General features: G+C 42.9%; 1 protein-coding gene across 1 annotated transcript in view; it reads right to left on the reverse strand.

The window, feature by feature from the left end:
• Positions 1 to 25,220, reverse strand: part of piezo1 (piezo-type mechanosensitive ion channel component 1) — a 353,209-nt gene that overhangs the window by 203,651 nt on the left and 124,338 nt on the right. The gene's annotated exons all lie outside the window — the stretch shown is intronic.

Genomic DNA, 25,220 nt, shown 5'->3' on the forward strand with positions numbered 1-25,220 from the left:
TCATTTAAACTCAGTTTTGTGCAATACTTCATTTGGAAAACAGTTTTCAAAATGGCGGCACTGACACCTGGCTGACACTTCACGTTTCGAAGTCTCGCACAGGTCTCGTGAAGATCACGTGGATAAGCGATGCCTGCTGTGGACCAAACAAACTAAACTCGACACGGCTAAAAACCGAATAGGCCGATAAGTATAATATTTAATTGCAATTAGTTGTCAATACGAGTCATGATATAAGGTTACTAAAACCAAAAACATAATTGAATAACACGTTAATTAAGAAATAAAGCAAGTTTAAAAATGACTTTAGTTCTCCTTGAAGCCATCTCGTGGCACAGTGGTGTAGTGGTTAGCACTGTCGCCTCACAGCAAGAAGGTTCTGGGTTCGAGCCCAGTGGCCAACGGGAGCCTTTCTGTGTAGAGTTTGCATGTTCTCCCTGTGTCTGCGTGGGTTTCCTCCGGGTGCTCCGGTTTCCCCCACAGTCCAAAGACATGCATGTTAGGGTAAATGGTGGCTCTAAATTGACTGTAGGTGTGAATGAGTGTGTGAATGGTTGTCTGTCTCTATGTGCCAGCCCTGCGATGATTTGGCAACTTGTCCAGGGTGCACCCCGCCTTTTGCCCATAGTCAGCTGGGATAGGCTCCAGCTTGCTTGCAATGAGTGGTTACGGTGGATGGATCTACACCACTATAAAGCTTTGATAACGTTAGTCAGGTGGACATGGTGAAGGGTTCTGTACTGGATCAGCCCAGACAAATGGAAGAAGAATCATGGACTTGCCACGATATTTGGTTCCATGTTTTACCCTGGATCACATCTTGCAAATCTTCCTCCCATGAGCGTTCAGCCTGTGCACTGAAGAGGACACAACTGCTCAGCATTTTAGCCTCAGCAATGACACTGCTTTCAATACTCTTAATTTGAGAATTTATAAGCGTTCCCATCACAGGACTTCTGGATTCCTCCGTTTGCTGGCCACTATTCTGTGAGTCGGTGTGAGGTTACTGAAAGCTCACTCAGTAACTCGCAATAGACATCTCACTCGCCTCCAGTGCTTCTCTTTATGCGATCGCATTCATTTTGTAAAACCTTTTCCAAACACTGGAATGAATGCATGCTAATTTTGGCACTGCTACACCACATGGCTACATTCCGGTCTAATTGCGCACCGCTGCTCTAATCCTACTGCCCTGTTCTGGACCCTGCGGCTGGACCCTATTTTAAGAGACGAGAGGAAACCTGGTGCTACGTTGCACTCGGGTAATAAAATGAACAAGTCTACAGTAAAGCTTTTACAACGGGGGTCCAATAGGAGACAGTCCTAGATGTGTTCTTGGATCAGTAAACACAGTCTACATTATGCCAGAAGTGAGGAAGGCTTGGAGCAGATGAGGGTTAGGGGTCTTGTTCTAGTGCATCAGTCCTCCATGCTATTATTAGTATGGACCCTTAACCGCTCAAAGTAGACAAAGAGACCAAAAAAAAAAAAAGTCCATACAGATGCCTGTAAAATTATTAAAAATGACCGACTAGTAAGAGAAGAAGAGATTTGTATTACTATTATTGTTCATTCATTCATTCATTATCTCTAGCCGCTTTATCCTTCTACAGGGTCGCAGGCAAGCTGGAGCCTATCCCAGCTGACTACGGGCGAGAGGCGGGGTACACCCTGGACAAGTCGCCAGGTCATCACAGGGCTGACACATAGACACAGACAACCATTCACACTCCCATTCACACCTACGGTCAATTTAGAGTCACCAGTTAACCTAACCTGCATGTCTTTGGACTGTGGGGGAAACCGGAGCACCCGGAGGAAACCCACGCGGACACGGGGAGAACATGCAAACTCCGCACAGAAAGGCCCTCGCCGGCCCCGGGGCTCGAACCCAGGACCTTCTTGCTGTGAGGCGACAGCGCTAACCACTACACCACCGTGCCGCCACTATTATTGTTGTTTTTAATATTCTATTCTATATAGCTGTTCTACTGAGCTTTTTTCCCCCCGTCTATTATTTGTTTGCAATCACGTGACTTTTTGCCTCCTGGTTCACGTCCGGTTCCCAAATGATGGGCAATAATCAAAGACGGCGTCCAAGCCACGTACGTGTCCATCGTCATCTTGTGGAAAACATTCTACATCTGACTGTTAATGGAGTAGAACCAAAAGCAAAACATGAAGAAAAAATATATTTATGTTATGGATTTGAATCCTACAGCGTCAAAAACACGGACTTTTCATCAAGTGATTTCAACAACTTTCCAAACATACAGATTCTGGACATTTCCAATTATCTGGTCGTCCAAACATCGTTTTACACGAAGAATCAAATGAAAGCTTTCAGAGATTTTGAAGCCTGTAGCTGTTTCGTTTGTGGCTGGGTTCATGCCGTTGGAATAAGGCTTCTAAAGGACAATAATCGTCTTATTTTTGCGAGCTTGAGTAATGCAAGCCGAAGTGTAGGATGTGATTCAAGTCGGAGCTGCTGTAGGCATTTTTGCAATGATAACTTATGTTTTACTTCATGGCGTTTCAAACGTAGCTCAGACTTATGAATTGACCTCATCGGACAACTTGAAAAAATACGTAAACATTCAAGTTTCAAATGAATCGGACCTATAAACTAGTTTCATCGTTTCAGCAACAGTTTGTCTTACGACATCCAAAACAGAAGAAAACTCATTTAACTTTAGAAATTTTGATTTTAGGTCCATAAAGTTGATGTCCGTTCCATTAACAAAATGATTGCTGCAAACACGAGCATGTGGACTCTCGATTCCTTTCGAACACAGTGAAAGGTTTGCAAGCCATTTTTCACGGCGTCTTTGAGATATTTTTTGTTCTTTCACCCTTGTGCACGACTTCTTTTGGTATCCTAGAATACTTTTTGTCTTTTTCTCGATTTGATCAGTTTGAATATCCAAATACAGAGCAACAATCTGGCATATTTGGAGGTGAGACATAAGAAACTAGACTGCAATCCGCACAGAAAATGCAGTGTGCTCGCTGAGCTGTAGCAGAACAGCTATCATTTAAACATGCTAAGGCTAACATGCTAACAGATAGCATACTAGCATGCTAACGGTTAACATGCTAACAGCTAGCATGCTAACACAATAACATAGCATGTTAACACTGAGCATGCTAAATGCTAACAGCAAACATCCTAACATGCTGATAACATACTAACAGCTAGCATTTTAACATGCCAATGCAAACATGCTAACAGTTAACGTTCTAACAAGCTAAAGGCTAACATGTTAATTATTAGCATGCTAACACTAAGGGGGCGGTACAGTGGTGTAGTGGTTAGCACTGTCGCCTCACAGCAAGAAGGTCCGGGTTCAAGCCCCGTGGCCGGCGAGGGCCTTTCTGTGCGGAGTTTGCATGTTCTCCCCGTGTCTGCATGGGTTTCCTCCGGGTGCTCTGGTTTCCCCCACAGTCCAAAGACATGCAGGTTAGGTTAACTGGTGACTCTAAATTGACCGTAGGTGTGAATGTGAGTGTGAATGGTTGTCTGTGTCTATGTGTCAGCCCTGTGATGACCTGGCGACTTGTCCAGGGTGTACCCCGCCTTTCGCCCGTAGTCAGCTGGGATAGGCTCCAGCTTGCCTGCGACCCTGTCGAACAGGATAAAGCGGCTAGAGATAATAAGATGAGACACTATAAGGCTAATATGCTAACAGCTAGCATGCTAACATGCCAATGGCTAACATGTTAATTGTTAGCATGCTAACACTCTAGGGTTAATATGCTACCAGCTAGCATGTTACCAGCTAACATGCTAAAGGCTAACATGTTAATTGTTAGCATGCTAACACGCGAACAGCTAGCATGCTAACATCCATCCAGCCATCATCTATAGCTGCTTAGCCTGTGCACGGTCACAGGCAAGCTGGAGCCTATCCCAGCTGACTATGGGTGAGAGGCAGGGTACACCCTGGACTAGTCACCTGGTCATCGCGGGGCATGCTAATATATGCCCATGGCTAACATGTTTATGCTGTCCATTGATTGGATGCGAGACTCCTGTTCCTTTCACAGATGTTTATTGACACCGTAGAACACTTTAGCCCACTTCTCAACCAACGGCAGAGTCATTCCCCAGAGGCAATCTTCACAGTCAAAAAAATATACAATTCTTCAGCTTACACTTCTCATAAAACCACATTCACACAGTTGTAACAAATACCACGAAGCATGGAGTAATAATAAAAAGAAATGAACTAGCAGGTAACATCACCGCTACAAGTACTCCTCGGTCTCTGTGTGAAGCTTACGGAGCTAATAGGCGCTACTTCTGTTTTTTTACTCCTTTCAAGATAAAGGTACGTATTTCAAAATAAATAAATAAACGGCTGCATTTACACTCCCACCATCACACAATGTGTGATTCACAATGAAAATTGGCATTGTTAACAGAACCTTATGAGGCATTTTGGTAAATACACAAATATACCTTCAAAAACAAACAAAAACAATCTTAATGAAGAGCTAACCTACTTATTCAGCCTCAAGCAATAGTACTGTTTTGTGTATGGGCCTTTCTAAGTAAACTAGCTCAGTTGTGTGTGTGCCTTTACTGTCTAGTGTTGTGTCACGAAGAACCAGTTTGAGTTTTCTGACCCATCCGTCAGCTCCTTAGAAGATTTCAACTACCTTCGCCAGCTTCCACTGATTTCTTGGTGTGCCATCATCTTGCAACAGGACAATGTCATTTACTTTAGCATTTCTCCTGTCCTTGATCCATTTACTCCTCTGCTGCAGATTCAGCAAATACTCCTTTCTCCACCTGGTCCAAAATCCATTGGACAAGAACTGAACTTTCTTCCATCTTTTCTGAAGATAGAGATCTTCCCTTATAAACTCTCCAGGTGGTGGTGCAATTATTGACAATTTCATTGTCAATATGTGGTTGGGAGTTAGGGGTTCCGGTCCTAATGGATCATTGAGATGTTCTGTGGTCAATGGTCGACTATTCACTATCGCCATCACTTCGTACAGGAAAGTTCTTAATGAAGAGCTGTCTAATCTTCCAGCAGACTGGTCCAGAATGGATGTGAGGACACTTCTCACGGTCCGAATCTACCTCTCCCAGACGCCGCCCATGTGACTGGAAGCAGGTGGATTCATGACAAAGTTGTATCCTAGCTCTTTCACATGTTCTTGCTCTATTCCTTTCATTAACTCCTGGAATTCATTGCGTGCCCCCACAAAGTTTGTGCCTTGGTCACTTTGTAGTTGACTTACATTGCCCCTTATAGCAATAAAGCAGCGCAATGCATTAAGGAAGGCATCAGTGGAAAGGTCATCCAACACCTCAATGTGGATGGCACGTGAGCACATGCAGGTGAATAGGAGCCCATATCTCTTCAGTTCTTTCCTTCCATCTTTAACATAAAATGGTCCGAAGCAGTCCATACCACTATAGGTAAATGGAGGGGTGGCTTCCATCCTCTCTGGTGGAAGGTCGGCCATTTTTTGTTCTTGATTACACTTTGAGTTTTCTACATTTAATGCACTTGAAGATGAGTGATGACACTTCACTACTACACCCCAGGATCCAAATCCCACTGTAGCGTAGTTCATTGATGGTCATTCCACGAACCTGATGCTTCACCTTCTCATGGTAGTGCTTTATCAACAATTGAGACACATGATGTCCTCTAGGGAGAATAGCTGGATGTTTGACATGGGGGTGGAATGTAGCTTGTGTCAATCTACCTCCCACCCTCAGGATATCTTGGCTATCCATGAAAGGGTTCAACTTGTGCAGCTCAGTTGACTTGCTCTTTTGTACCTCTTTCCTTTGCATTAGAGACTTGATTTCATCACGAAACGCTTCTTCTTGAACTGCATGGATTATGAATTGTTCAGCATCCTTTCTTTATTTAAGTGTCGTAGCTTCACTGGATCTTGTTTTAAGAACTTTCACCTCCTTTGCAAGACGCTTAAGTCTTGCTATGGCCCTTACAGCTCTCTTCCAATCTGAAAACTTCTGAAGTTTGTCTGATAGAGACCTCTCCTCCTTTACCTTTGTTGTGTGAGCCTGTGCTCTTTTGATTTCTGGGTCGTCCTCATTGAGTTCTTCCACCTTAATCTCTTCTTCCTTAGGGAGGTCCTTTTGCCACAAGAAACTAGGTCCTGAGAACCAGTTAGACTCTACAAGCTCCTTTGTGTTGAGTCCGCGAGAGGCATGGTCAGCCGGGTTATTTTCTGAGGCAACATATTGCCACTGACTTGGTTCTGTGTTTGATTTGATCTGCTGGATCCGGTTGGCTACGAATACATGAAATCGCTTTTCATCATTATTAATGTAACCAAGGACAACCTTGGAATCAGTCCAAAAGTATTCCTGTAGATCTTCTATCTCCATTTCTCTCTTTAGCAGATCACTTGTCCTTGTGGCCACGACCGCAGCTGAGAGTTCCAGCCTTGGGATTGTGGTTACCTTCATTGGTGCAACCCTTGCCTTCCCCATAACAAAAGCGCAATGGACTTCTCCAGACTTTGAAACAGCCCTGAGGTAAGAACACATTCCATAGCCAGAAACACTAGCATCGGAAAAATGGTGAAGTTCATACTGCTGAACTTCCTTGGCTGTCAATGGTATGTAGTGCCGCGGTATTTCTACCGAAGACAGATTATGGAGGTCTTGGAGACATGCTTCCCAGTGCGGCCTGAGGTCATCCGGAAGTGGGTCATCCAATCCTACCTTGTCTTGGCACATCCTTTGTAGAATCTGTTTACCCTTTAAAATTACAGGTGCCACAAATCCAAGAGGATCAAAAATTGAGGCCACTGCTGACAATACTCCCCTTCTGGTAAAAGGATGTTCTGTTACCCTCACTCTAAACTGGAACTTATCTGAGCTAATGCACCATTGGACCCTGAGAGCCTGTTCCATCTTGTGTTCTCCCAAGGCCATGTCCAGGTCAGCTGCACATTCAGCATGTTCTTGCTTTGGGATTGTGGCAAGAACCTTCTTGTTGTTGGTAATGAATTTGTGTAGGCGGAGCTTACCAGTGTTGCAGAGGTCTCTTGCCTCTCTAACAAGCTGGATAGCTTCTGTTTCACTGTCCAAACTTGTTAATCCATCGTCAACATAAAAGTTGCACTGTATAAACCTCACTGTAGCTTCACTAAACTTGCCTACTCCTTCTGTGGCTAGGTGTTTAAGCCCAAAGTTCGCGCATCCAGGTGACGATGCAGCACCGAACAAGTGAACCTTCATGCGGAACACTGATGGTGGAGCTTCCATATTGCCTCTCTCCCACCACAGAAATCTGAGGTAGTCTTGGTCCCTTGGTGCAACATGAAATTGATGGAACATCCACTCCACATCACACATGATGGCTAATTGTCCTTTGCGGAAGCGACACAAGACCCCTACAAGGGTATTTGTAAGGTCTGGCCCAGTGAGTAGATGTTCATTCAGTGATGTATTCTGAAACTTAGCTGAGCAATCAAATACCACGCGAATCTTTCCTGGCTTTTGGGCGTGGTAAACCCCATGGTGAGGGATATACCATATGGTCTGATTGGTTAACTCTGACTCTGGAACCTTTTGAGCATCATCTCTTGCTATTATGTCCTCCATAAAAGCCACATAATCCTTGTGATACTGATCATCTTTTTTAAGCCGTTTTTCCAGACATCTGAGTCGATGTTCTGCACACACTTTGTTGTTTGGCAGACTTGGCCTCTCTTCCTTGAAAGGCAATGGCATTTCGTAATGCCCATTTGGCTTTTGCTTGATGCCTTCTTTCAGCTTCGCCAAGAACTTAATATCTTCTTGTGATATCAGAACTTCACTGAACTTCTCTGTAAAATCTAGCTCAAAGACTTTGAGTATATCTGCCGGAGTGATCATTTCCTTGACTTGAGTTCTATAAACATAATGGACCTCAGACTTGAACCCAGAAGAGGGCTTGGTAGCTGGCAGAACTTTCTTTATGATGACATGGTGGCTGACACCGATTTCATCCTCATAATCATAATCAATATCAGTGTTACTATAGCCGATAATGCTCCAACCCAACACAGACCTTTGTGCATATGGCTGGTTTTCATTGCCCATGATGACATCTCTGGGAAGTAAGGCTTGAGGACAGTTATAGCCAATTAACAATCCTACTTCACAGTTGAGCTTAGGAGACATTTCATCTGCCAAATGTTCTAAGTGAGGCCAGGACTTTGCAGTTGTGCTTGTGGGTATATGGGATCTGTTTGCTGGTATGTAATCTCTAGTACAGGTCATTGGGAGTTTGATTTTAGTATCAGAGCTAATGCCTCTTACCTGTAGTCCTTGCACCTTTTGGCTATTCACCACTTTTGTTTTTGATGTTATCGTGGACACTAAGTTTTACTGGCTCTTTCTTGGTGGTTAATGTTTCAGCCGCATCCTTCAGGATGAAGGTTGTGTCGCTCTGACTATCAAGTAAAGCATACACTAGAACTTCCTTGTGTGGTTCAGTTGTCGTGGAGACATAGACTGGAACAATAGATGAAGTATGAGTGCTGCTCTTCTCTTGAACAACTCTGTTAGAAGTAGCTTCCTGTGTTTCTATAGATTCAGAATGTTGGTTCTTGTCTCCTTTGTTTTCATTTGACCTTTCTTGTTTTATTCTTACCCCTTGTTCTTGGTCTTTCTTCCCACGTTCTTGATGTAGGCAAGTGGGGTGGTGTTTTCCACATAAGTCACACACACTCCTGGATGTGCAAGCTTTGGAGTTATGGCCGATTTTAAGGCAGCCAAAACATAATTTCTCCAGCTGTACAAACTTAACTCTTTCTTCAACTGGTTTTTCCATGATCTTGCGACACCTATGGAGAGTATGGCCGTTCTTCTTACAAAACATGCATGTAATGCTTGTCTTCTCCCTTGTATTAGTGGTAAAAGTCTTAGCACTAAAGTTTTGATTTCTTTGATACCTAGACTGTTCTCGTTCTGTTGGCTTTGATCTTTCTTGGTCAGTTGGCTTCACTGCATATAATGATGTGATGGGGTTGTATACAATTCGAGCCTCCATGTTGAGAAATCTCACAAAGTATCTAAAGTCAGGGAACATTTTGTGTTCATCTTGATAAATCGTGGCTTCTCTATTCCAGCGTGAGCTCAACCAATCTGGTAGCTTGACAGTAATCTTTTGGTTTTCCACACAATCATTAAGAGTTTGTAGACCTTGAACATATGGCATAGCTGATTCCACACTGCTCAGAAAATCAACAAACTCATGAAGATTTTCACTGTCTTTGGGGCCAATTTTATGCCATGTATGTATCTTGTCATGGTATAACTTGGCAACTATGAATGGATTACCAAACCTGTCTTCAAGTATATCTCAGGCAGCACGATAAGCTGTTTCTGTTCCTACAAGGAAATGGCCTTCAATAGCTCTCTTGGCTGCGCCACCAACATACTTGTGTAGAAAGAAGAGCTTTTCTTGAGTTGGCAGGTTCTTATGATCAATCAGAGTACAGAAGGAAAGCTTCCAATCATTGTACTTGAGAGGATCTCCTTTGAAAACTTCAGGTTCTGGGATTGGAACTCGATTAGCTGTGATTGCTTCAGCAAGAGTTCTCACAAAGTCATTGGAAATAGAGGTCTGCGCGGGTCGGATTTTTCAGTCCCGCTCCCGCCCGCGCCCGCATTGTGCAGTCCCACTCCCGCCCGTGCCCGCAAAGAATTATGATTTTCAGTCCCGCTCCCACAAAGAATTATGATTTTCAGTCCCGCTCCCGCCCGCCATATTTTGTCCCGCTCCCGCCCGCAAATCCCGCATGATGCAGACGTTCGCGTTATTTCTCAGGAAAGTTCTTGTCTTGACACAGCGTGATGGTGCCCCGCCCCCTACTTTGAGTGGATTTGAGTATAAATATCTACAGCTCACATTCACGTTTGTTATTATTTACCTTGTTTCTGAATTCAGCATGTAATGTCTCTAATAATAATAATAATAATTAGTGCTGTCAAGCGATTAAAATATTTAATAGCGAATCGCACATTTCTGTCACATGAGAAACCATTGTAATTCTCTAATCAGCATAAAAAAGTGAATGGGCTTGCTTTGTACCAATGTTTTTTTTTTTTTATTGCAAAGCAGAGCTAGCAAGAGAACCATGAGTGAACAACTCTAATCAGAGAGACAGGTTACACAGTGACGGTAGGCTTGACTCAATGCTATCCCAGAAATCCTTCCTGTAATATGCAAATTTGGCCGCCTCTGATTGGACAGCCAAATTTGCATATTACAGGAAGGATTTCTGGGATAGCATTGAGTCAAGCCTACCGTCACTGTGTAACCTGTCTCTCTGATTAGAGTTGTAGACTAACTCAAGCAGTAAATCACTTCACTCATGGTTCTCTTGCTACCTGGGTGTGAACGGCGAGCCATTAGAGTTATCAAACAATGGCAAATTTAAGATGCCATTCCTCACTCAATCTGGCAATCTGACTCTCTCTGCAAATTTAGGCATCTTAAAATGTTTTATTAATGCCAAATAAAATATCCAGCACAAATTATATATGATAGACATAAATTAATAATTTATAAATTTTATTTCAAACACGTTTTTAGTTAGCAGGACTGCAGCTTATCACCGCTCCCGCCCACGCCGCATATGTGCACTCCCGCTCCCGCCCGCAATGAGCTTTCAAAATTTGTCCCGCGCCACACTGCTTTGCGGCGGGTCCCGTGAGTCCCGCGGGACTCCCGCAGGAGTGCAGGGCTCTAATTGGAAACTTCATGAGAGGTCAAAAAGGCTTGAGTGGCTGGAACTTGAGTGGAAGGAGCTTGTTGCATAAACGGAAGTGCAGTCGGGGTGATGACTTACAGGGACTTGAGAAAATGTGGCTGGCTGTGGAACAGAATATGAGGTGTACATGGAGGGATATGGGAGAGGGTTCTTGGTGGCTGTAACCTCATGTGGGTGATGAACTTGACTGGGCTTGGCTTGTTGTGCAGGAAGAGCTTGAGAGACTGGTGTTTGATGGGAGGGGAAAAAAGTGGATCAATTAAAGGGTTAAGTGCAAGTGGTGGGTAGAGAGATTCTGAATAAACTTGCAGTCTCGCTTGTGCTGCAACATGCCCTTTAAGTTCTTCTAGCCGTTCTACTTCTACAGCACTTTCTGCTATAAACTGAGCTCTTTTTTTAGCGCTCTCTGCTTCAATTTCCCTTTCTTTAGCTTCTCTTTCAGCCTTCAAGATTTGAACTTCCACCTCAAGACTTTGAATTTCTTCCTTCTGTTGATGTTGTGCATTTGTTATCTTTATCACCTCTTGTGTTGCCACAACTTCAGCTGCCGCTTGTTTTGCATTCAGGGACAGGATGGAAGAATTTCTGGATGCTTTGGAAGAAGCCCTTGACTTAGCAGTTTGAGCTGAAGAGACACCAGACACTGTGCTGTTAAACACTGACTTAGCATCAGGCCAAGATATGTCTTCTGAATCATCACCACTGTGGAAGTGTTGAGCCTTTATATTTGCGATCTTAGTGAATGCTTGGCATGCATCATTCATTCTCCGAATGTCAGGTTCAGGACTTGATATGGCTCCTATTTCGAGGTAAGTATTGTCAATGTCAAGCTGGATGACGTTGATTGCATTTACAATCTCATCAATCAGATCATCAGCATCATTATTCTTAATTGACCATTTTAAGCCATTAATGTGATACTTCCATCTTCTGTACATCTTTACAAAACTCACATTTAAATTCTTCAATTTGTCCTCTAACAGAGCGTTTCCTTTTTCAGTGAGCTTTCGTATGCGTCCAGTTTTCCTAATTCCAGGAGGCAGTTGTGTATCATCTGCACTAACCTGAGATTGCGTGTCTTCAATTTGTTCACAAACGTCACCTTGCTGTGGTGGGGTAGTCCGCTCCGCGTCACCATCTTCCTGAAGGTCTCCATTGTTGACCTCTTCAGTTGGCAGAAAACTATTTCCTTTTGTGTGTGACATGCCAATGCACAATGTGTTGAAATCAGAATAAATTGTATTCTGTTCTCTAATGTGTGCAAACATGAAATGAAATGCTATATTGAAAATGAAATAAAATGCAAACAAATCTCTTTGATTACCTTAGCTTAACTTTTGCACAATGCACATCAAACACTACAGTATCATAATAAAACATTATAATAAATGATTAATAAAAATGGCAATTAACGAAGTGTAAATACTCTTGGCACAGTCTAAATATGAAAAACTTACTTATATGAACAATACTTTGATATTAACTTATAACATCTTAAATTCAACTGGGAGAATGGTGAATTTACTTATCTACTTCATTTCCTTGATTCTTACCAGATAATCAATTGCAGGAAAAAATGTCCACTGCTGCTTTAAGGAAAAACACAAATGAAATGTCCGTGTGCTAGAAACTTAATGGCAGCTAACAAGTACTTGCGCTACTTTCAAGACACTCTCCCCAATGTGCTTGCTTGTGTAGCCTTGTCCGCATGCCCCTTGGATTCACACGAACAGTTCGCGAGGTGGCCCTCCCTTTACCGCATGTGGCCTGCAACTAGTCCATCTTCGCCCGCTCGGAGTCTTCACCGATGCAGCAGTGTTCTACTATGCCGCCCATTGATTGGATGCGAGACTCCTGTTCCTTTCACAGATGTTTATTGACACCGTAGAACACTTCAGCCTGCTTCTCAACCAACGGCAGAGGCAATCTTCACAGTCAAAAAAATATACAATTCTTCAGCTTACGCTTCTCATAAAACCACATTCACACAGTTGTAACAAACACCACGAAGCATGGAGTTATAATAAAAAGAAACGAACTAGCAGGTAACATCACCGCTGCAAGTACTCCTCAATCTCTGTGTGAAGCTTATGGAGCTAATAGGCGCTACTTCCAGTTTTTTACTCCTTTCAAAATAAAGGTACGTATTTCAAAATAAAAAAAAAACAGCTGCATTTATGGTACAATGTTAATTGTGAACATGTTAACACTCTAAGGATGCTACCAGCTAACATGCTAACTCTTAGCATGCTAACACGCTGAGACTAATATGCTAAATGCTAACAGCGGCCAACGGGGGCCTTTCTGTGTGGAGTTTGCATGTTCTCCCCGTGTCTGCGTGGGTTTCCTCCAGGTGCTCCGGTTTTCCCCCACAGTCCAAAGACATGCAGTTAGGTTGACGTGAGGCGGCCTTGGGCCAAAGTGCCCTTGAGCATGGTACCTAACCCCTGACTGCTCCCCGGGCGCTCTGGTGTGGCTGCCCACTGCTCTGGGCGTGTGCGCGCATGTGTGTTCACTGCTTCAGATGGGTTAAATGCAGAGGATGAATGTCACTGTGCTTGAAGTGTGCATGTGACAAAGGTTTCTTCTTTCTTCTTCTTCTACCAGCTAGCATGCTAATATGCTAATGGCTAACATGCTATCAACTAACTACTGCAAAGTGACTCTAAACACACATGATACCTGCCCATCAGCTGGAAGTCTGAATACATCATGAGGCAGATCGCGACCCAAAGTGACGTTTATTGCAAACAAAGAATAACCAAGTAACATTCAGGTTATTTTTCTGATGCACTTCAACATTCATTTACTGCCATCAAACAAATACCAGACATGAAGCACCTGATGGACAGTAGAGTCCAGGGCCAAGAGGCCCAAAATAGGGATTTCTGTACCACAGAGAGGGACCAGTGATATCGTGGATTTGTTTTAATCTACAATAGTTAAAGTTCATTTGAAGCTATGATAGCGAGCCTCGATGAGCAGCTTTTGTGCTGTAATCATGTGATCAAATGACGTCATTCAACCTGGCTTGTGGCCAGCAATCCAGTTAAATAAAGCCGTGAAATTTGAAAGTTATAATTACAGTTAACTTCTAACTTTCAGCGAGCACCTCGGTGTGATCAGCTGTTCGTTTAGCAACAGAATGATGGAACGGTCAGTGCACAGTCAAGGTAAACCTGTAGATGGCCGTAATGCAGCACTGGATGCCACATGATGGAAAACCAGAAAGATGATGATAAACCTGCGCATGCACACACGGACTTTCTCTGATTGCGCGAAGCGAGTGATTTCGTGCACATTATTTGCTCGGGAATCCCCTCAAATTAAATAACTTCCCAGCCACAGAATGGCCTGGGTTTTCAGATATTACAGAAATAAACACATCACAGTGACCAAATTTCAGAGGGAACTAAATTTCACAGATTTTATGAAATTGAAAAGCCGTCTAGGTTTAAAGCATTTGGCAGTTACCATGTCAACTATGAACAGTTATTGTACCCATTTTTTAAACGTCTTGATTTCATGCAGACGTGAATTTGTGATATTTTAGCCTAAAAAGTGTACGAGAACGCTCCTCTTTTCAGGACTGCGATCATAACTTTTTTGTTTTTTAAACCCAGGCCAAACTTCAAATCTGTGTCATTATTAGCTGGTTCTTCTGACTGGTACATCTAGGTGGGTCTGGCCCATGGACTAATGCATGCGTACTCAGGACACAGCGGTGACTCAACAGTTAAAGGCCCGGTCACACAGCACTCCGCGTCTATATCACGTACAAAAAGATACAAAAATCTGGTGGACGTGGTCGTAAGTGGTAATTTTTGGTCAATTTTGGCTTTGCCGTGCTTTGTACGGGGTATGGCCGTCGGCGGCTGTTTCACTGCTGCAGCACTGCCAAATCACGGGTAACCGCGGCTCAGCGTCGTTGGAAGAGCGGCTTGCTGCGCATATAAAAGCGGTAGGATATGTTGAGCCTGTATCAGTTGGTTCTGTTGGTGCTGGAGCATTAAGATGAGGAGATCACAGCGTTGAGGGTTCATGTTCACCCCTTGACATCTAGACTGCAAGTGCCGAGGTCTCAGAAAATTACGGTATTTACATGCCGCAAATCAGAAGTGATGCAGAAGTGATTAGACAGTGATCAATCGAATTTAGAACTTGTTTGAGACGTCGTTTAACGGGCTTAGACAGTGCTATGTACGCGGAAAAATCCATTTCTCAGTGATAAGCCGCTAAACACACGCTATATCCCGTGATACCAACGCGTAACACCCGTCCGATGACCGTGCTCTGCCCGTGATAGACCGCCAAACTTTCGCGTCTTACCACGTCTCCCCAAGTTTTAATAACGGCCGGGACACTGATTATCACGTGTTTTTCACCTGTGTTGCACGTCTTTACCACGTGTGCCGGCCGTGGTTGTCCGCGGTCTAAAGTTTTGAGCAGTCCAAAACTTTTTACCGCGTCCGACGCCGTTCCGATTTTCCCCTGCGTCCTGTCACGTCTGTATATCGACTGTAACACGTCTTAACTTCGACATCAACACGAACAATATCGTCTGCTTCACGGGAGAGCACTTTTTGACGGGTTTTGGCCGTGATAAAGCCGTAAAGCGCTGTGTGACCGGGCCTTTAAGGTTCTGTGTCCAGGACCAGAAGTTCAAATCTCATCCCTTAACCCTGTGAGTTAGGTTAGGATCCGTTTTCATTTATGAGGCTGCAGCTAGAGGTCAGTCGAGTTTACACCGATGTAATTTTCTCAGTGGTTTGCATTTCTTGGAGACTCGGAGTGTGCATGTGTGTCAGAGCTAACACTTCCACACGCAGTCAGTAACTCGTACTGAAAGGCTTTCCTGCTCTTTATTTATCTTCCCCGTTTAGCGTTTTGACAGGCCGACTGCATTTGTGTTCGGTGACGCTTGTAAAAACGTCGGTTACAGACGCTGCAGCCGACCTGCCTGACTTCACATTTCATTTGTGCTCCAAATCAGACGGGATTTTGGGAGACTTTCCCTAAAACAGGGCTGTGAACATTGTTTTAACAAGGCATGAGGTTCGTCTGCACCTGACACGAGTGCACTCCTGTAGTGATGTGAGGGGGAACAGAACACTGCCCAGACTCAGTGGAAAGAATAACAAGCAGCCACAGCGAACAGGGTGTTGGGTTTACGCAGTGCCACAGGACACTGACAGCAAGCGCAGCCTCTCTCTCTCTCTCTCTCTCTCTCTCACACACACACACACACACACACACGAAGGATTCGGAGGTTTAATTCCTTCCACTGAGAATCTGTGGAAGGAATTAAAACCCAAAAACAAGCCTCCTTTAGTATAACAGAGTATCGTAACATTTAATAAGTCTCAATCTTATAAACTAAAGACTCACTCAGGAGAGTAACTTCAGATGTTTTCGTTTATGAGTACTAGCAAGGAACAGGAAAACAACTCTGTTAGGTGACATTAAGTAAACTGAATGGCTGTAATTCATCTGGGCATCCTGCACAAGCTGTTTGTTTTTCCAAGATCCAGAATAAAACGCAGGGTGTTTCCACAAGGAGAGCTCGTACAGAAGCGGAGAAGCGGCCCAGTGCTGAAGGGCGAGACAGCGAGCCCTGGACGGAGGAGGAGTGCTAGCTGCTACTCAAACACACTAAAATTCGGGCAGGGAAAAACGGAATGTTTTCCAAAGCAGGTCTGTTGATATTTTAAACAGAAAAGTCGTCCAGTGATTCTTCCTGCTCATGACGGACCCCGATTTCTTGTTTTTCCGGCTGCTAATTTACCTAATTAACATGTCTGAACTGGGTTAAGTCTTAGCCAGAAGATCTGCCTGATTCATACAATCCTGAACCATGGGGGGAAAACATGAGCGATATAATGATGTAATGATACTGTAGCACGGCGGCTACAATTATCGACACCTTAAAGATCTTTTGGCCATTGCAAAAGTAGAAAAGACTTTCAATACGTAAAATTGTGCATGAATAATTATTCAAACTTCCACTGGGGGTTGGGGGGGAAGGGGGAAAAAAAAAGTTGATTACCAATTACTTAGCGTATCAGATCAGGTGACACCGTTCTACAATTACTGACACCTTTGTCCACAGTTATCGACACCGCTCCACAATTATCGACATCCAGATGATTTATAAAAAATTTTCGGTATGTGGTATTAAGTTAACAAAACAGTTTTTATTTAAATTTTGTTTTACATAGAGTTATATTTAGTACAACATACATCTTTTATATAAAATATATGGATGTTGGTGTTTACGTAAATGAGGAAGTAATGCTAATGTTGGTAAACAAATGAACTGATAATGTTGAACCTGTGTCAGAAAATCTTTTTGTTCCACTTTCTACCCACTTTCTCAGTATTTTCATAGATCACATTTTGTTAAACATTAGTTGTTGTTTGTATTAATTTCTAGTTTTGTAGTTTACCAATAAACATCAACAGGTAATTGACATTGTAATCGCATGAACATCCAGGTCAAAGGTCGCATGTCATTCCTCGGACCAAAATATAAAATGTCGACTGATATTGTAATATGTGGTAGATTTTTACAACAAACTGCAAAAAAAATTCTGAATAGAATAGAAAAATCTGAATATTTCAAGCATGTACATTTTTTTTTTTATACGCAAGGAATTTAATTCTGGTCTAATTCTATTAATTGAAATCGGATTCCAAATACTCTATAAACATTCCATTCTGTTATGAATCAGAAAAAATTATCATAAATCACAGCACTTTTATTTTTTTAAAGTACTTTATCTACTTCAACAATGTTACCCAAAGATTGATCCATAACAGTTAGAAATGTCACTTAATTCCACAGGGTGTCGATAATGGTGGACACCAGTGAAAGTGATCACTATTATTGACTAGGGATGTTAACCGATGACCGTTTGACCGATGGTTGACCGAATCAACGTCAACCGGTTAATTTTTTTTGGTTGTCGGTTAAACTAGAGACAATTCCCCTGTGGGAAATTGAGAGAGTGATGCAGTGCGCGTAGCAGTTGCTATGGACCTTTTTCACGTGACGTCACGACAAACACGGCCACCATTTTGGACATGTACTACCAGTAGTTTACCACAGCCAACACTGAGGAACGGCAGCAAAGAAAGTTTTTACTTTCAGCAAGACTTCCATCATGCCACTATATTGTTGTGCACCTGGATGTAGTAACCATCAACAAACAAGGCAAGGTTTATCATTTTATCGGATCCCGACGGAGAAGATGGATAGCGGCCATTAACAGATTGGCAGCCCTCGGCACACCAACGCTTGTGTAGTGACCACTTTGTTGGAGGTAAGACGAATAAAATTAGCCAGAAAAGGCATTACATTGCTGTTAACATTCTGTGGCGGCGAGTGTGTAACCAAATAGGTTAAAATAACCCATTGAAACCTCTTTGTTCTTCTGTAGTAGCTATTGTTGACTAGCTAATGTCAACAACATCATAGCTGGTACGTCACTGTAGCAATGTTTATGTTCAGTCATTTGGATGACTGTTAAAACCTTTCAGTCTCAAGTTTTTCCTTTACTGTATTTACTAGTTTACTGTAATTATGATCCGGCAGCTATTTACACCGGATCCAGTGTAAATAGCTGCCGGAGCCAACGTCCGAGAATTAAGCAGTGCGCTCTGGCTTGCTCGCCCTCAAATTAAGCAGCGCGCTCCGGCTTGCTCCCGGAGTGTTCCGGCCGAGGTTCCGGAGCGCGCTCCGGCTTGCTCCCCATCAAATTAAGCAGCGCGCGCTGGCTTGCTCCGGAGCAAGCCGGAGCGCGCTGCTTAATTTGAGGGCGAGCAAGCCAGAGCGCGCTGCTTAATTTGAGGGGGAGCAAGCCGGAGCGCGCTCCGGAACCTCGGACGGAGCACTCCTGGAGCAAGCCGGAGCGCGCTCCGGAACCTTGGACGTTGGCGTGTATGTGTATGGCATGGCGATGGGTTTTTAACGACATAGGTATACAGATCATGTGGGCCGAAGTCAGGTAAAGACGAGGGCTTCGTGTACTTCCGTACGTCAGTGAACAATCCTGGTGGAAGCAGGTAAGCGTCGTTCTCTAAGCCTGCTAACCTCAATTTTTGCAAATACCTCTCCCTCTGCTCGCCCTGTAAATGCCCTACGTCGCTGGATAGTGAAGGTGTTTTCTGCATCTCGCTCCTTTTTCTTTTATGTTTTTCATTTGTCGCCTTCCTCGCATTCAAACTGATTCGAGCCGAAGTCCACTACATGTCCAAAATGGCGGTCGCGTTTACGAAGGTCACGTGACTGAAAAGGGTTTATAGCAGGAGCTACACTTAACTGTGTGAATGTGTCTCTCTGAGAGGGAGCAGCCCCTCCCTCGTGTGTGTGTGTGTGTGTGTGTGTGTGTGTGTGTGTGTGTGTGTGTGTGTGAGAGAGAGAGAGAGGGAGCAGCCCCTCCCTCGTGTGTGTGTGTGTGAGAGCAAGCAGCCCCTCCCCCATCCGCGCGCTGCGAGCAGAGACAGAGTGTTTTTTAATTTTTAAGAGTGTTTTTTTAATTTTTAAGAGTGTTTAATTTTTTTTAAGGTTTTAATTCTGTATTAAAATTACTAAACAAGCAAACGCCGCCACAGTCCACGAAACACAGGAAGCACGAGAAGAAAACAGCAAATCAGAAAGCTGCGCACACCTGCGCAGCTTCCGTGAAAACGTGCGCAGCCCTCCGACCCACTGCCCCCCCCCCCCCCCCCCCCCCCCACCTCCCACACCTCACGGACCGCAACGGCACCTGCCCACTTAGCAACTTTAATACAGAATTTACTCTGATGAAATTATTCAGACACTCCAACGCCCCCCCTAAAAAAAAATCGGATCTGCATGATTCAGCCGTGAAAAAAGCGGCATCCGCCAAAAGGCGCGCCATTTGCATCCCTGTTTAAACTCATAAGTTAACCGACTTTAACCGGCTAATGAGGCTCGGTGGTCAGTCAAGATTTTTTTTAGTTTTCGCCATCACTATTATCGACACCTCACGTGACTTCTCAAACGCGCATTTAGATACAAAATGGCGACTGTTAAATGAAAGAGTAAGAAACAAAGTAGGTTTCGACAAGGAGATCATGCAATATCGGTGAATTTGATCAGTAAAAACATGTCCATGATCTTTCCACCATGCTTACCTGCGATGATAATGTCCGGGTTTTCCTCAAATTGCTGATCGTGCGAAAAAAAATTCCATCTCAGGTAACAAGCTGTGTCATCAGACGACAAGATCAACGGACGAGGCGGGTCTTCCGGTTGATTAATTAACCAATAATAAGTGCTGTAACTGAAACTCACCTTTGTAAAATTGTTTTTTATTGGTAAATCTGAAAAAGCGTCAATAATTACAGACTGTAAGTGCTGATAATTATAGCTGCCGCTCTAGTTTTCTCAGATTTTTTTTCCCCATTGTGGATCGTTATTATGACTAAGCTACACTACAATATCAGATTACTCCTGACCAATTTATGAGTACGCTACACTAATATCAGACAGCGTATCCTGTTACAAAATACCTTCAGGATTAATTTGCTTCTTATATCATGTATCGAGAACATTTCCGTTCAACATTCATCATAAGCTCATCCTCTTCTTTTATACTAGCCAGCAGCACCAGAGGTCATAGCATACAGAGCCCAAAGTTTGGACGTGAAAAACTAACTGCCTCAATGCAAATCAGAAGTATGAGTTATCATGCAAATCAGAAGTAAATGCAAATCAGAAGTACGGGTTAGGGTAATTCTGTCAAACATTTGGCCCAGCAGATCCATAGTGAAGGTAGTTACCGTAAACTGCTGTATATACGTGCACTGAGTTCTGAAATGTGGGTTAAAATCAATGCCTCTGTACTGCGCTTAATATAAGTCACACTCGTGTCTAAAAATGATTCAGAAGCACGTCGTGTGCTGGGCATAACCAGAGATTATTTCCTCGTTCTGCCTAAAATAATCAAAATAAAATCGCGATCGTTTTTCTCATCTGTATAATTAAATGGGTAATTGGTGTGACGCACTTATGCATTTTGGGTGGATGTCAGACAGCAGCAGGAACACAAAAACATTCGTCATTTAATCATTTAAGGCACAATCGACCATCAAATGACCTTTCCATATTAATAACGCTGCCATGAAATACATTTATGACACTGAAGAATATTAAAATAACATTTCTCAGTCATCAGCTTTATATGGTTATAGTCCTATGAAAACCATGACCTTGAGTTTGACATTGCAAAGTCATTCAAGGTCAAGGCGGCAACTGAAAGCCCATATGGGACTTCTTATATGTTGATAATGCTAAACATCCGGCTAGCATGAACCATTTTAAAGTTATAGCCCTTTGAAAACCCATGACCTTCAGTTTGACCTTTCAAGGCTACTCAAGGTCAAAGGTCATGGTGCCAAATGAAAGCCCATATGGCACTTCCTATAAGTTGATACTGGTAAATATCTGTCTACCATCAACTGTTTTCAAGTTACAGCCCTCTGAAAATCCGTGACCTTGACCTTTCAAGGTCACTCAAGGTCAAAGATCATGGTACCAAATGAAAGGCCATATGTGCGTTCTTATATGCTCATCAAGGAACAGTCCACCGTATTTCCATAATGAAATATGCTCTTACCTGAATTGAGACGAGCTGCTCCGTACCTGTCCGAGATTTGCACGACCTCCCAGTCAGTCAGACGCAGTCAGACGCGCTGTCACTCCTGTTAGCAATGTAGCTAGGCTCAGCATGGCCAACGGTATTTTTTGGGGCTGTAGTTAGATGTGACCAAACTCTTCCGCGTTTTTCCTGTTTACATAGGTTTATATGACCAGTGATATGAAACAAGTTCAGTTACACAAATTGAAACGTAGCGATTTTCTATGCTATGGAAAGTCCGCACTATAATGACAGGTGTACTAACACCTTCTGCGCGCTTCGGCAGCGCAATGATATCTGAGCTCCATATCAATGCACTGCCGAAGCGCGCAGAAGGTGTTAGTACACCTGTCATTATAGTGCGGACTTTCCAGAGCATAGAAAATCGCTACGTTTCAATTTTTTTAACTGAATTTGTTTCATATCACTGGTCATATAAACCTATGTAAACAGGAAAAATGCGGAAGAGTTTGGTCGCATCTAACTACAGCCCCAAAAAATACCGTTGGCCATGCTGAGCCTAGCTACATTGCTAACAGGAGTGACAGCGCGTCTGACTGCGTCTGACTAACTGGGAGGTCGCGCAAAGCTCGGATAGGTACGGAGCAGCTCGTCTCAATTCAGGTAAGAGCATATTTCATTATGGAAATACGGTGGACTGTTCCTATAACAGTAAACATTTGTCTATCAGCAACCGTTTTTGAGTTATAATGGAAAACGTCATTTTGACCGAAAGGTTGACCTTTCCGGTGACCTTGACCCGATAACCCCCAAAATTTAATCAGGTAATCTACGGACCATTGCCCACCTACCCTGAAAATTTGAATTCAAATCGGTGCAACTGTCTAGACGCTAGATTGTAAAGACAGACACACAAACAAACAAACAAACCACACTGATTACAATACCTCGCCCTGCTGACTCAGTCATGGGCGAGGCAATAATAATAATAATAATAATAATAATAATCTCATCTCATTATCTGTAGCCGCTTTATCCTGTTCTCTAGGGTCACAGGCAAGCTGGAGCCTATCCCAGCTGACTACGGGCGAAAGGCGGGGTACACCCTGGACAAGTCGCCAGGTCATCACAGGGCTGACACATAGACACAGACAACCATTCACACTCTCATTCACACCTACGGTCAATTTAGAGTCACCAGTTAACCTAACCTGCATGTCTTTGGACTGTGGGGGAAACCAGAGCACCCGGAGGAAACCCACGCGGACACGGGGAGAACATGCAAACTCCGCACAGAAAGGCCCTCGCCGGCCACGGGGCTCGAACCCGGACCTTCTTACTGTGAGGCGACAGCGCTAACTACTATACCACCGTGCCGCCCCCCAATAATAATAATAATAATAATGATAATAATAATAATAGAGGGGAAATTACACCTTAGTGTATTATAAAGCCTGATCTACTTTTTACCTCTGCCAAGGAGGTTATGTTTTCGGTAGCGTTGGTTTGTTTGTTTGTCTGTTAGCAACATTACGGAAAAAGTTATGAACGGATTGCTCTGAAATTTTTTCCAGAGGTGTGACTGGGCACAAGTAACAATCCATTAAATTTTGGCGGTGATCCGGATCTCCTTCTGGATCCCAGAATTTTTTAAAGGATTCTTGGCAGAGGTCTGCACTCTCCGAGTGCTTTTTCTAGTCTTACAATACAATGTACATACTAACATTTCATATTTTATCTGCATCAATATTGTCCTGTAAAGCCTGTATCAGCAAATAACTGGTTAATACACTTAAAGCTAGACGGCTTTTCGATTTCATAAAATCTGTGAAATTTAGTTCCCTCTGAAATTCGGTCATTGTGATACACGTTTATTTCTGTAATATCTCAAAAAAAAGGCCATTCTGTGGCTGGGAAGTTCTTTAATTTGAGGGGATTCCTGAGCAAATAATGTGCACAAAATCGCTCGCTTTGCGCAGTCAAGCAGACAGAGGAATTCCGTGTGCGCATGCGCAGGTTTACCACCTTCTTCTTTTGGATTTTCCGTCATGCGGCATCCACAGTGTTGCATTACTGCCATCTACAGGTTTACTTTGACCGTGCGCTGACCGTTCCATCATTCTGTCGCTAAATGAACAGCTGAGGTGCTCGCTGAGCACCGATATTTATTAGTTTGGTCCTGCGTTTCCTTTCCTTCACACCATAATGTCTTTTCTTCTCACTTTCCGTTACTGTAGTCAGTCTTTCACGTTTCATTCTCACACTCGCGTCCTTTATTTTTCTCTCTGGTTTCAAATTTATATCCCACAATGCCTTGCGTGAACGGGGAAAGCCCACCACGTGATGCATGACGTAGTATCTTGTATGGTGAAGCAGGAAAAAATAGTGGAGAATTTCAGGCCACGTGACTCTAAATTAATTAATTGTTCTATTAAAAAAAAAACTAATAAAATTGGAAGTCTGTGATTTGAATTCAGTAGCTTTCAGTCCACTAAACAAAAATAATTGGGTGTCGGGGAAAATTCTTTTTATGACCTACACTTGAAAAATCTGAAAGGCAGTACAGCTTTAAAGTCAGCCCAGTTGTCCTCTCCATGGCTCAGGCATTAGTTAGATGAGAGAAATCACTAAAACCTCATAGCTCCAAGGTCCGCAGTTCAATCTGGCGCTCCACTTACTCTCCATGTTCTCCCTGTGTCTGCATTTCTTTCCTCATACCTTCCAAAAACATAGTGAACTGGCTACTTTCAAAGCATTACATTTGAATGCAATTTGTATGAAATACAACATTAGCATTGCTTACAAATTTGAGATCTTTTAAGTCCTAATTAATTCCATGAAACTCATTTCTGATCAGGACATCAAAACTTAGCAGGGGTGGGTAAATAACTTCATTAACTCACGGCACCAAAGAAAACTCTAAAAAAAAAAATGTCTGACAGTTTTGTTGCTTAGGCTTGAAGCACATTGTAACAAACATCTAGAACTACAGTATCCTGTATTTTATTCTATCCACACTCACTGGATATGAGCAAGCACGCGCTCTGATTGGCTACTCTACTACTAGGCTCATATACCATGAGTAGAGAAAAACAAAATGGCAGAGTGCATCAAGTCAGATACATCACTTTGTTATCAAGTATTTAAAATAAACAAATAGCTAAAAGAATATAGCTACCACCACCCCAATATCTCCTGTTCCACACTCCAGCCCGGTCGGTGGCGGTAATGCACCTTCAAGTTGGTTTGCCAACCGCCAAAAAACCCTGAAGAAGAAAATGGCGGCGCGTGTTACTGAACCAATTGAAGACGAAATTTAAAAAAAAAAACTACTCGAAAACAAAACCCAAAAAAATCCATAAAAGCAACAAAATATGGAATAAAAAAAATGTGATGGGAAGAATGTATCTTTTTTTTAATTTTTCAAGAATTATCATCATCACATTTTTCACAAACTGCTACTGTCATTTCGCCGGTTTGTTTCCATTCTAAGCGGAAATGATTTTGTCAGACGTTTTGTAAAAAAAGTTATCGAATTTTCAAAAAAAATAATAAAAATGCTCCGTTTTTCGAAATCTAGTGAATGTTGACATAATAAAACCTTTATTCCACTCAATCTTGTCGTACATGGCTTATAGCTAACTCGGTGCTACGTGCCTCGGCGGCTATCAGCTCGTGTACGACTCAATTTCGTAGAATAACTGTTAAATGCAGCTTGTTAAAGCTCTTGCGTAGATGTGAACAGTGAATAAAGTGAGAGGTTCTAAACATTCTAAACAAGCAGAACCATATTAGTGACCAAAAGTTAAAGATCTGATGATGGAATACTGGTGT

Source organism: Neoarius graeffei, chromosome 27, assembly GCF_027579695.1.
Source record: "Neoarius graeffei isolate fNeoGra1 chromosome 27, fNeoGra1.pri, whole genome shotgun sequence".
NCBI lineage: Eukaryota > Metazoa > Chordata > Actinopteri > Siluriformes > Ariidae > Neoarius > Neoarius graeffei.